Source organism: Panthera tigris, chromosome B2, assembly GCF_018350195.1.
Source record: "Panthera tigris isolate Pti1 chromosome B2, P.tigris_Pti1_mat1.1, whole genome shotgun sequence".
In the NCBI taxonomy this organism is placed as follows: Eukaryota; Metazoa; Chordata; class Mammalia; order Carnivora; family Felidae; genus Panthera; species Panthera tigris.
Genome location: NC_056664.1, coordinates 94,578,460 through 94,592,213, shown reverse-complemented (window position 1 = coordinate 94,592,213; position 13,754 = coordinate 94,578,460). Strand labels below are relative to the sequence as shown.

The 13,754-nt window shown below is 40.8% G+C and overlaps 1 long non-coding RNA gene across 1 annotated transcript; it reads right to left on the bottom strand.

The window, feature by feature from the left end:
* Positions 1 to 12,205: 12,205 nt before the first annotated feature.
* Positions 12,206 to 12,969, bottom strand: LOC122238419. The gene is made up of 3 exons (XR_006217338.1): positions 12,835 to 12,969; positions 12,487 to 12,564; positions 12,206 to 12,386 (listed from the first exon to the last, which is right to left on the bottom strand). It is a non-coding gene; the product is annotated as an uncharacterized LOC122238419 (long non-coding RNA).
* Positions 12,970 to 13,754: the final 785 nt, after the last annotated feature.

Sequence of the window (13,754 nt, the reverse complement as noted above, 5' to 3'; positions counted from 1 at the left end):
GAAACAATTTGAAAATGAATTTGTCAGTTTAAAAAAAATGCCTTAATTCAAAATATGAGATGAGTCCAAGGGAGGCATTGCCCAGAAAGGAAACACACTCACATACTCACACACACACACACACACACACACTCTCATATACACACTTGTGTACACACACACACACATACACACACAGAAAAGAAAAATATATCATCAGGCAAGTTCATTCAGTTTCCAACAACAAATGAGTCACCCATCAGTCCATATGCCACATACATTACAGAACTTGAATATAAAATGGTATTTACCTTTCAACAACAACAAAAAGCCCCTACGGTCTTGCGTTACCTCAGTTTTCCCCTAAGTTTCTCAACATGCTACCCCTATTACCCTTCAGAAGAACTGATCTGAGGAACTTGAATAGACAGGGGAAAACAACTAATTACTTTTCTACTTTGCACAGGTAACAGTAACAGTCACTCTTTGTGTCCAAACCCTTTTCCTTTCACTGGGAGGTACTAAACAATCCAGTCAATCAATCAATAACTTTCAAGGAATGATTACTCAGAAGCCCTTGTAAAGCTGAGTATGGACCAAGGTGCTGCCTCAAACTTTAGAAGAAAGGTTCTAGCAAAATGCAGCAAGTAATAATAACTCCCCAGTTCCCTCTGGAAAACACCAGCAGCCTTATGCTTGTTTTACTTGGGGGAGAGGCCTGTTGACAATTTAAGCTTTTCTCCCAAGGAGTGGAGAGGAGCTTTCTGTCTTCACGTGGTCTCTGTGACCTCACACTCTCCAGCTTCTGGGTCAAAAATCTGGATTTTGTGTTATTAAAGTGTACAGAAAACAAATAAGTGGGGAGATATATCAGCTTCATATTTATACACGAAGCAAACCCAGACATGTCGACATTGGCCAATACAATGTGTTGGATACACTCATATTTGTTATATTACTTACTGTACACTCCCTATCTATTTTATAACTTTTAAAACCTAGACAAATCAATAAAAGGGCTTCATGTTTCTACTGAAAATTTTTTTATTCTATAAATCAATGAAATAAATATCCTTCTAATGTTTTTACATAAGGAAAAGTTTGCCACAAGTATTCCATTCCTAGAACCAAGATAGAAGTTTTTTGTGTAGAATATCTGCCAAATATTTACTGTTTGAGATCAGGAAGTATTAAAGTCTGTTTAGAAGTTCATAGAGGGGCACCTAGCTAGCTTAGTTGGAGGAGCACGAGACTCTTCATCTTGAAGTCCTGGGTTCGAGCTCCATGTTGGGTATAGAGATTACTTCAGTAAATAAATAAACTTTAAAAAAAAATTCATAGAGAACATTGTACAGCAGGATTAAAAACTTAAACAAAAACCATAAACATGAAAAAAAAGAAATCTGGATTTTAGTCTAAGTTCTGCTGCTAACTTACTATTTGTCTTTCATTTACCTGGGTCTCAGTTTTCTAATTTTAAAAGTGGAGATGGTAATGCCTTTTGAGCTAATGCACTTGGCTCTTGTGAGGAAGGGATGTATAAAATGTTCAAAGAACAAAGCACTGTTTGAATACTAGATGGTTTCATTAAAAATATAGTACCTTCTCCTGATTTCCTTCTCTCCCAAATGCCATTAATAAAAATTGTGGTTAGGGTGAGACTGGCATTAAAAGTACATTCCTATTCCAGGTGCTGCCAATTATAGTGCCATGGGCATCTGGGCACTTAATGAGTCTTATGTGGTGGTCATGATCCACCTGCATACACAAAGAGATTCATTCCCTCAAGGCTTGATTCTAGAGTGACTTCCCCTTTCCAAGCTGGAATTTTATTGCACCTGACATCCAAATGGAAAAAGGCAGAATGTTCCAGAAGCACTTGATAGATCCACTTGAAATGTAAGTTAAACGTGTGGTGATTAATGTCCCCTGTACACATTCTATCTAATTTGTAGTCTTTTTAATTCAACGTTTCCCTAACCACATCCCATTAGGTGCCCTTTCACTTACAACAAACTCACATTAAATCAGGTTTGGTTAGACCCTTGTTCAGTGGGCATCTCAGTCACAGATGTCATAGACTATCCCAGTTCCCAGTGGAGTACAGCAGTCAGTTATAATATCCTGGGAAAATAGTCAATTAGCCTGTGATTCATGTTGGAATAATGCATTGCTTTCTAGTAAAAGATTCCTTAGAGTTGTGTCTTGAGTTTAATAGCAGACGACTTTTACAAGAACATTTTGTTGAACAAAAATTCCCTTCATAACTTTTAAAAATTGAGTTTGCATAAGAGTGTTTGAATAGCACAGACATTACTGAAGAGTGGCCAAACCCATTGCAGTCATGTCACATAATTTTCCAACTCTCAAATAATAATATTCAGAGCTGAGGATGAGATTCTACTACTCTCCAGTGTGGTTTTCTGGTCTGAAGTGGTTTGTTCTCCTCCCTGCCATTCATCACATTTTACATCCTGGGAAGGGAAGCATGTTCTCCACAAAGAGAACATTTTTAATGACTTTGGTAGTTCTTGAGATGCTTTATATCTCATGACTAAACAATAGACTTAAAAACATGTGCATTGTGGACTAGATTCTAAGGTCTTCCTTAAGGTGCTGAGAAAGCTTAGGCAGATCATATGTTGTACTCCTGCCTCTGTTTTCTCATCTGTAAAACAGGAGAACAGTACTGATCTACAACACAGGGTTATTCTCTAACTGTAGGGGGAAATGTTTATCAGAAAGCACTACCAGATTGTTAAATCATTTGATTTTGTGGGGTCAGTCTTAGTATTTTGAAACTTTCATTTAGGAGAAACTCTTTATTAAAATGGAGAAAATGAGGGGCACCTGGGTAGGCTCAGTCGGTTGAGCACCTGACTTCGGCTCAGGTCATGATCTCACAGTTCGTGAGTTCAAGCCCCCTGTCGGGCTCTGTGCTGATAGCTCAGAGCCTGGAGCCTGCTTCGAATTCTGTGTCTTCCTCTCTCTCTGTTCCTCCCCCGCTCACACTCTGTCTCTCTCTCAAAAATAAATAAAACATAAAAAACTTAAATAAGTAAATGAAATAAAATGGAGAAAATGTGTCATTTTAAACTTCATAAGAAAGAAAAGTAAGCTTTCTGATTGTATTGAGGTAACCAATAACTCCACCATGATTAAGAATTAATCTACCTGTAGAAATGGCTAACTTTGGACACATGTCCAAGATTCTTCAAGGTGCTCATCATGAACCCTGTCTCAATAGTGCACAGATACTTCTGGTGACATTTGGTGCCTACAAAACTAAGGAATGTGGAGGTTTGGGGGCTTTGCCTTTACTAAACGATACACAGAATAGGAAATAGAACCAAGACCATTTCCAATTCCATTGTTCCAGTAGTTCCTGTGTTCCAGGCTTATATGGGCATTTCATATCAAGTCTCCAAAAAGCATATGCTGTACCTCTGGAAAAGAAAGTGTGAATATTTCCTGAGACACCCTTAATATGCCTCAGTTTCATCACCTCACCAAGTCACCACCCAAGTTGGTTGAACTTCTGTCGTGTGATATATGACATGGAGCCATTGTCTTCTGTTACGTAAAATGTTAATACTTTGGTAAGCGATCACTGTACAAGGGGCGGGCAAAGCTTCCACCCAAAAGATACAGATCTGTTAGAAGAGGTAAGATCTGGATTCTTCCCCGACTCTCCTCCTTCATAAGGCTAGGTTAGGCACCTTTCCTCTGCATTCCTCCATCATCCATACTTACTGCACTGCTTGGTACTTTTGTGCGTAGGTATCTGTTTTCTTTACTGAACTGAGAGACTCTTATCATAAAGCCTGTACTTGGTGGATATGCAAAACTGTAAGGTCTCCTTTTTTTCTTCTTTTGCCCTTCTCTTTCATTAATTTCATCCATTCTTTTATGCAGCAAATATTTTAGGCACCTACTATGTGCCAGCCACCTAAACGCATTAACTTATTTAATCTTTACACCTCCACCATTACTCCTACTTTAAAGATAAAGAAATAGAGTGCCTGGGTGGCTCAGTCGGTTAAGCATCTGACTCTTGATTGAGTTCAGCTCAGGTCAGTTCGTGAGATAGAGCCCTGGGTTGGGCTCTGTGCTGAGTATGGAGCCTGCTTGGGATTCTCTCTCTTTCTCTCTCTCTGCCTTCCCCCACTCACACATGCTTTTCTGCTCTCTCAAAAATTAAAAAAAAAACATTAAAAAATAGTAAGATAAAGAAATAAGAAATTAAGTCCCTTGCCCAAGTTCAGTGGGAAAAATTAAAAAAAAAAAAAAAAAAGGAGGAAACCAGGATTTAAAACTAGATCTCTCTGGCATCAGAAGTCAATGATTTTTCTCCTCTATCATGTTTCTTCCAGGGTCTAAGCTCTTATATACAAAGCTAGAAATAATGGAAATAATACTGAAGGAAGAGTATGTATGGGCCTTTTATTTGGGAGGAGCTGGATGGCAATCTGAGATTCTGTGGAAGGTTTAGGCACTTATGGTGACTGACAAACACTAGGTAGATACAATACAGCACCTCCTAATGTAGTTTGTAAACCTTTAAATAACACTACAGCAGGTCAGTTCTGTAAAGTGGAGGTCCCCAGAGGAAGAGTGGAAGAATCCAGTGTAAGGACCGCCAGGAGACAGGACAATGCAGCGCCTGGGGAGAGGGCTCCAGTCAGGGCTGGAAACCAGGACAGTTTCAGAGAAAAAATTTTGAAGTAAAAAAGTGCCCTTAAGACTGATCTCTACAGCTGGGAAAGGAGAACTCAAGACTTACAGGAACAGGTACCAATTAACATTTGGCAGGAAGGCAAAAAAAGCCTCAGGAAAATGCCAAGGATTTCATCAGGATAAACTTGTACAAGAATGTTAAGTTCAAGAGCACCAGATGGCATTTTCTGAGGTACTTGGTATTATAAACAGAGATTTCTGATCCAGGCATTTCCTCGCAGACAAGAAAAGTCGTTCGCAGAATTTTATTTGAGGACTGATAAGTGGCACCAAAGGAAGCCACATACACATGACCATTCCTTGTGGAGACGTGAGCCAGACAAGGAAGCCAATTCCCTTCTTCTGCCTGGGTTTGTTTTCTTTGGTTTCCTTAAGGCTTACTGTTCATAGGCAAGCAAAATAAAAAAAAATAAATAAACTTTTGGTATCTTTTAGGAAACACACTTTTCATGTCTCTCTCTGGAAACCAACCTTTTATGAATCTGGAACTCTTTCTGCTATCATTCTATCAATCAGAGAAGAGAAGATTGAGATTTTCTCCTGGTTAACGTGTGGCATAAGCAGGAAGCTTTTGAGGCTCTTTGAGTAATTTGGAAGAAAGCATTAGAGAAATTTATTTCATTCTTGTTAATAAATAGCCAATGTTTTTCAAGATGCTAAAAGTGGGTCATTTGTTTCTCTACTGTGCACACAAAGGTCTCCTGTATTTGTGTCCTTCCACACTCATTTCCTTTGCTCTCCGTCTCTGGGCCCCACCCCCTCACCCTGCTCAAGCCAGGAACATCTTCTTCTGTCTCCTCCTTGCTAACTTCCACCTCTCTGTAGTCTTCCATATGGCTCCATATGCTTCAAATAAAAGCCCATTGTCCATCTGACAAGTCGCTTTTCTCTCTTTCATATTCTTCCTTATGAGTCACATCCCCCCCCTGGAAGTCCATCTTCCTTTTGGGTGTCTTTCTTTCTGAACCACTTCAGATCCTGAAATGATGAAGAGAATCATAACAATACCATATTTTCCTGACTTCTTTGTCACGTAAACACTCTCCGAAAACTTCCTTTCAGAGATTTTCCAGCCTTTTCCTTTTATGATGTCCTTTGCGGGACTGTTAGAAGTCCAAGAGGCAGTGATGCTCTGGGATTTTGCTTAGATTCTTGAATGTCACTTAGATTATGAGTGCAGTAGCAGTAAGAGAAGAAATGGAGAGGATATTTGATGAACAAAAGTACATTTATTTATAAAATGCTTTGAAAAGTCCAAAGGAGCCCATCATATTTCAGAACACACATGCAGTGAGAAAGATCTAGACGAGAGCTGTCTTCCACTGAGGGGAGACCCGCATAGACTAGAACTCCAAGGAGAGGAGACAGAAGTAAGACAGATGTAGGTTTGAATCTCAGTTTCACCACTTAATAACAAGTTGACCTCTGAAAGCCTCGGGCTCCTCTTCTGTAAAATGGGAATCATAATCTGACTCGTGAGGTTTAAGTTAAGATAATGCATGTGAGTTGCTCAGCATGGGGCTTGCTCTAAGGTGAATGTTCAAATAAAGAGGACTAAGATTATTAGATACCAAAAGGGGCATCTTGAGGGTATGTAGATGTTTGGGAAGGCAGACAGCAGCACACAATCTAACACAAAGTAGCAGGCATTAGAAACAGAGTGGTTCTCCACTCTCTAGGAAGCCAAGAACCCAGCTCAGAGAAGCTGCAAGAATAGTGCAGCCCTGAGTCAGGGACTACAGAAGGGGGCCTGCTCACACAAGGCAGAAGCCCATACATTGGAACAAGAAGTGAAGATCTGGCAGGACAACCTAACCGATGCATCGGTGCTGAGTTCCCTTCAAGCTCCCTGGGTCCCTCCTGCCTCCGCCTAGGCTTGATCTCAAGACTGGAGTGGGCTGGTGGGGCCCAGGAGTCAACTGACCAGGGACCTTTCCTTAAAAGTCTGACAGACTCTGCTTCTTTTCCTCACGTGGCAAATGCACAAATATAAAATTATGGGAAAATGAATCACTGAGAGAAGGCAGTTTGAATTTTGTCCAAGACAGATGTGTTTGAAAAGACTCTTTCCTCAGAGGGAAGTTCTTAGGTTTCAATATTTCATTCTACCCAACAAGTTCCAGAACTTTCTCTCCTTTATCTTTGTTGCCTGCCTGAGTAATTGTTCTGCAAATCCTCCTGCTGGATCTGTCTGCTGGTCACTCCCGGCCCAAAAGAGTTTTAGGATGCTCTTTATATTTCATTCATTAACATTCTTTCTGATTCAGAAGCGTACAGATGACAAACCAATATAATTTAAGTGTTCCCTTGAGTGTATTATTAGTAAGGTGACAGAGAAGCACTATGTTTTAAAAATACACATATTTAGGGACCCCTGGGTGGCTCAGTCAGTTAAGCGTCCAGTTTAGGCTCAGGTCATGATCTCACAGTTTGTGGATTCGAACCCCACATCAGGCTCTGTGCTGACAGCTCAGAGCCTGGAGCCTGCTTTGGATTCTGTGTCGCCCACCCCCCTCACCGCCGCTCTGCTCCTCCCCTGCTCACACTATGCTCTACCTCTCTCTCAAAAATAAATAAACACTAAAAAAACTTTTAAATAAAAATACATGTATTTAGTATACCAGGTTTTTAAGAGCTTAGCTTTGGTGACAAATAGATGAATACCAAATCTTATGTGTTTATTTTTCTTTTTATGTTGATATGTGTGTAGGTAAAACGAAAGAACATTTCATTGAACTATGACACTCTATGACATTGAACTATGTACACTGACTTGTGGAGGCTCAGTTAAAATAAGCTCCTGGGTGGCTCAGTCGGTTAGGTGTCTGACTTCAGCTTAGGTCATGATCTGACATTTCGTGAGTTTGAGCCGCGCATTGGACTCTGTGCTAACACCTCAGAGCCTGGAGCCTGCTTTGGATTCTGTGTCTCCCTCTCTCTCTGCCCCTCCCCCACTCCCACTCTGTCTCTGTCTCTGTCTCTGTCTCTCTCAAAACAAAAAAAATATAAACATTAAGAAAATGACATGTTTTAGAGAGGATTTCTTTTGTTATATAGATGTTATGATAGACTATAACATTAGACTACAGGCATTAGACTATATAGATCTATGTGTATCAACGTATTAGATTATAAAGGAGTACTTTCTGAAACCTACATAAGTTTTCTTTTCCTGAGTGTTCTGAATCTTGCAGCAAGGCACCTAATCTGTTGGTGGTTGTAACTGGTGTTTTATAATCCCCCACAAGTATTTCCTGCCAGGCTTTCCCAATATACATTGGTCACTCAATAAATACTATGAACAGACTGACAAAATCTGAACTGTACATCCACAATGATTTACTTTTTATTTTGTACTTACTAGCAACATTTGAGGAAATGTCTAATTAACTTTCCCCTGTGAAGGAGAAATAGCTGTAACTTGTAAATCAGGGAAAACCCTGGAAAATCCATGAAGTGGGCAGGGGCTAGATAGGAGGGAGAAGGGGTTAGCGATTATGCTGGGCAAAGAGGCTTCGGTGTTTCTCCCCACCCGTGCTTAGTGAGTTGTCTGGGCACTCTACAGCTATCACCTATAGCCGTAGAGTAGAAAGTTTGTTTTCAGGAAGTGGCTAGTGGAATTTCCCAACTGCAGACAGATAATCTAGTAGCTGGGGCAAGTGGAGAGTTGCTAATCACCTCTGGGTTATGACAGAGAGTGTCCATAAGTCTTCAGAAGGGGCACACCATCGTAAGGGATTCACTTCCCTGAACAAGATTAGAGGAAGCCCAGTAATACTTCCAAAAGAAACTTAATTTTTAAACCCCCACAGCCCTTAGGTGCTGGAATAAAAAGAGAAAGAAACGACCTCAAACTAAAAGAGTATAATTCAAAAACTGGTCAATGGTCCTGTAAGTACAGAGAACAAACTGATGGTTGCCAGAAGGAAGGGGGTTGGGAGCATGGGCAAAATGGGTGAAGGGGGGTGGGAGATCCAGGCTTCTGGTTATGAAACAAGTAAGTCACAGGAATAAAAGGCACAGCACAGAGGATATAGTCACTGATAATGTAACAGTGTTGTGTGGTAACAGATGGCACCTACACTTGTGGTGAGCACAGCACAACTTGTGGAAAAGTTGAATCATGATGTTGTACACCTGAAACTCGGGTAATATTGTGTGTCAACTCTACTCAAATTTAAAAATTAAAAAACAAACAGGTCAATGGTGTCTGCAATAATGGAAGGAAGAGATCGCTCCTTCTGGTATATCTTTACTGCCGTCTTTTTTTGTCTCTCGTTTTCACACTTTATAGTGAAAGTGAGCGAATTTTATGCCCTTGGCACACTTTATTTGTTGAGTGGGAAGTAAAACAGTCAGGCTCTAAGTCCTTTTTCTGTTTCACTTACTTGGAGAAGGGGCTTTATTTGGAGAACCTGCTGCTGGTGCTCAGGGCCCCCAGTGTGCACTGCATTATGTGGGAGAGCTTTCTAGGGCCTCTGCACAAAGTGCCAGCACCGTACCTCTGGAATGCCTAGGGGGGTGCCCTCTCAATGGAAGAAAGCCCTGACTGTATGGGCAGGGAGAGGTATTTAAAATACCAAAATGCTGAAGAAGACAAAACTCAATGATGTACTTTCTCAAGGAGTGAAGAAAAATAAAATGGAAAAAAAAATTATTTTTCTCCTCTAAATGAAACCATAATTAAAACTGTTTGGGAGGCATCGAGGTTTCATTCCACTGCCCTTATTCCAAATCTATATCATTTGTACAAGTCAAGGTCATCCATAGGTAAAGATTTGCAGAGATGTGTTCAGATCCCACTGCCAGATAAAATTCTACACAGACACCTAAATCCGTGTGTTTGGAATCTAAATGGTGATGAAATGCAGAGATCTTTGAATATGGATTTCTAAATCTTAAGTGTATCAGGTCCTCCAAAAATTTCCTCCTAGGCTAATGGTCTCCGTGGACCTTATTCTGCCCTTGACATAGAACTTTCATCTCACCCTTTCCCTCCCATGGAAATGAACCCATCAAAGGAGGCATTATTTTATTTGAGAACAGAAGTCTAAAATAAGGCTCTCTTGGGGAACTCATCTGTGTGGATAAGAAGCCTCCTAGAATCCTGGTCCTTGTTCCCTTTGGCTCTAAATCTCCTATCTTGCATTTTCTGGCAGACTTTCTGACTGTCCCTTTTGACAACAGTGAGGTCAGGCCAGGATATATTTATTTAGGTGAAACTGCTCATTTTCTCCACCAAGTGGCCCAAAGTAATTTACTATTTGCTCCTGAGTTTACTTTGTTCCTTTTTCTATTCTTTCTTCTGTCTTCTCTTATCCCTTATCCCTTAACTTGTATTCTTGATACCCCAGGCTTCCCGTGTTTCCCTTTAACCCGCCCCACCCCATTCCATACCATCATTTTGTCTGTATAAATGTAACTCAGTAATATAAATATAAAAATGATATAAATCTACCTCAATGACAATGAACCACTTAAGCCTTCTCTTGCGTCCTCCCCATGAGACAACTGAACTGAAGACCATCGTGGGGTTTGCTTGGAATCCCAAACCTACCCACTTCAAAATGTTAACATTTGCTTGGACAGTAGATTGAGAGGCAAATGATCACTCTGTAGCTGAGATGATTATTTCCCACTCTTTGAGGAGAGTAAATATATCTACTCTTTAAAATCTCCAGCTCCCTGACCACACGGCACACTAGCATCTTATAAGGTATGTAAGAACCACCCCGCCCATATCATCAATATTCATCAAGGTTTATACCATATAGAAAATCCTTAATGTCTTCCAAGTTAAACTGAAGAAGACTGGGCTTATTTGATCAGCATCTACTACTCCAATCTGTCCATTCAAGTTGTGCTATTATTATATATGCTGAGTGAGGGGCTTTGTCGTATCTTCCGTCTCTTGAGCGATGCATTCTATCTCACACAAGCATAACGCTTTTGCTTCAATTATGACCCTTGATTTTAAACTTTCTATTCCCTGGAGGAATAATTTGGCACATCTTGGCCAGTCTTATAAGAATTCACAGATGCCGCTTTGAATAAAACAGTTCATAATGGCTTAAAAGAGGCTTTCGACTCTTAACTTTCATCTCAACATGAGGTGGGTGGTGGGGGAGGGAGGAAGTGGATCAATGGCCAAAATCAAGTTTTGATCCCAGCTCTAACCCAAGCCCCACCCACCATCTAAACACCATCCAAAGCAAGATCATTTGTCAGCACTTCATTCATGAGCATCGTAATTAAGATGCCACCGTTCACTTCTGGTATCAAAGGTTTGTTTCGGTGGAAATAATTTATACAACATCTCCTCTGTGAAGAATCAGGCAGGTCCATTTGGAATCTAGACTTTGAACACTGTGGTCTGAACACAGTCCTGCGCTGCAGAGCGGAAAGTGTGGTGCGGCCCCCGCTGGAATGGGAGCTACAGATGTCACACAGAACCCAGTGAAATGGAGAACTTGAGCTCAAGTTAGGAAAGAAAGTGAAGAGGAATGTTTTCCCTTCTGACATATCTCTAACAACTGTGTCTAACCTGAAAATGTGGCTCCAATCCTTTTCAGAACTATTATTTTCTTTACAGCAAAGTTCTAAAAACTTAGTTTCTTTTGATTTTTCCCCCCCGGCAGGAAAATGACACATTTGGGGCCAAGGCATTAAAGCATGGTCTCTTGGGAGAAGGGGGAGGGCTATTGCTTTCCAGCCCACAAACAGTTGCAGGTGCAAAAAATGTGCACACGAAAAGGGAGGTCTGGTAGAGGCCTCTTTTAAACTGCGGCCTTTTAAGTTCAATAAATCTCTTTGCTCTTCCCTTTGTGAGCCGTGTGCTTCCCTCCCACGCTCAAATGCACATCCCGATCCTCAATGTGGCCTCCAGAAGGAATCTTCATGTTTGTTGTGAAGTTTTCCGTAATTACATAATCAGTGAAGTCTGTGAGTTCGTGTTGAGGAGGCTGAAAAATGCAAGCCTGAGGATTACAGTAACATAATTAGATGGCTTCCTGGAAAAGCCAAGTGATTTTTCCCCTGGGCCAGACTCTGATTGGCTGCCCCCGGAGGCCTTCCTCTTGCCCAGTGAATCACAGCTCGATGGACATTTCTGCCAGCCAACCGCCCCAAGGTGTTGCACGGTGTTTGTGTGTGTTGTGGGTGAACTCTGCATACACACTGTGCGTCGACTTGATTAAGAAGACAGGAGCCACAAAACCAGAAGGCTGTGGTTTCTTGAATGCCTTTGTGTCTGTGTGGTGACAGGGCCAGTGCTTAGCTTGTCTGGGCCGCAGTACCTTGACTCATCCGGCAGTGTCTAGAAGCCTTGATTCCTTGCCTTGGGGTTTTAGGGACAGGAAGAAAGAGAAGAAAGGAAAGATCACAGCTGAGTTTTGGATGTGTACTAGAATTTGGTACCTGATATGCATCATTTCTTGTGATTTTTCCCAAGTCAGCTGGATATTGACGATTATATGTTAAAAACCAAAGAGCCAGAAATAACCTTTTATTTATCTGCCACGTTGATTCCTTAGAATCCACTTTCCCAGGACTCAGCAATCCTCTGAAATGATTCTTCATGGGCTCTCTAAATTCTCACTCCCTCTCTTTCGCCGGTGTTCAGTTTTGTGTGTGTTTTCTCCTTCAGGTTAGTCATGGCACACACAAAGACTCTAGGAATTTTTTAAAAGCAGAGGCAAAGGTGTGACAGCAGCTGATTGTGTTCTAAATGAAAATAATTGCGTCATATAGAAAAAAACTTTACGTAGCTACCTTGTTATTTAGCTGGTTTCCATAGAGCTTCCGTAGAAATCACCAACTGCCCCTTAGAGGTCCAAGCCAAGGGAATAGCTATAAAATAAGAAAAGATGGCTGTGAGGGAAATCTCTCCCTTTATTTTGTTCAGTAATAAAGAGCTAAAACCTCAGATTCTGTAAGTGATGCCAGAATTTAGCATTTTATTTTATTTTTTAAGTTTATTTATTTTGAGAGAGAGAACGCACATGCGTAAGTGGGGCAGAGGCAGAGAGATTGGGAGAGAGAGAGAATCCCAAGCAGGGTCTGCACGATCAGCACAGAGCCCGATGTGGGGCTCAAAATCATAAACCTCGAGATCATGACCTGAGCTGAAAGAGCTGGACGCTTAACCAACTGAGCCATGCAGGCACCCCTCCATTTCATTTGGAAGAACACAAATGGGAAGAAAGGTAGATCCCAAGCGGAAACAGTTCAAAAGCATGAGAACTTGTTCAACTGCCCGTTATCATGCTCAGCAAGCACAAAAGCTTCTGCAGCAGACACTTGATTAGAATTTGGATTCTCAAGTAAGAATTTCCTGGAGGTTCTTCTTCATTCTGTTGCTCTCACAGAATCTCTTGCCCTGCTCTCTGAATCCCTTATCTCTGCGGCCATCAACATGCTCATTCATTCTGTTCAGTTTGCTGTCAGTTATTCTAACTTCATAAATTTATATAAGAAGCATACTCTCTGTTTTTCTACATTCCCCATGAGTTTATATAACATAAATTTGTTTCTTAAATATTTGAAAGAATCTCTTGGAAGGTAAAATGAACCCTGTGTCTTTTTGAGAGATAACTCTTTGGTAACACATTTTGTTTTTTGAAAACAGCTCTTCTGGACTCTGTCTTTACCAAATTTGAGCTCCAAAGAAAAGCAGTTAATGATATCTGTATACTAATGTTTGCTTCTTTGTTTTATAAAATGAAAGATGATAACAAAAATTAAATTTTAAGTATTTCAAAATTGGGGCACCTGGGAGGCTTAGTCGGCTAAGCAAACGACTTGGGCTCAGGTTATGATCTCGCAGTTTGTGAGTTCCAGCCCTGCTTCGGGCTCTGTGCTGACAGCTCGGAGCCTGGAGCCTGCTTCCAATTCTGCGTCCCTCCCCACTCTCTCTGTCCCTCCCCCATTTGTACTCTGTCTCTCTCTGTGTGTCTCTCAAAAATTAATAAGCATTAAAAAAAATTAATAAGCATTAAAAATTTTTTTTCCTTAAAGTATTTCAAAATGATTATGGTAGT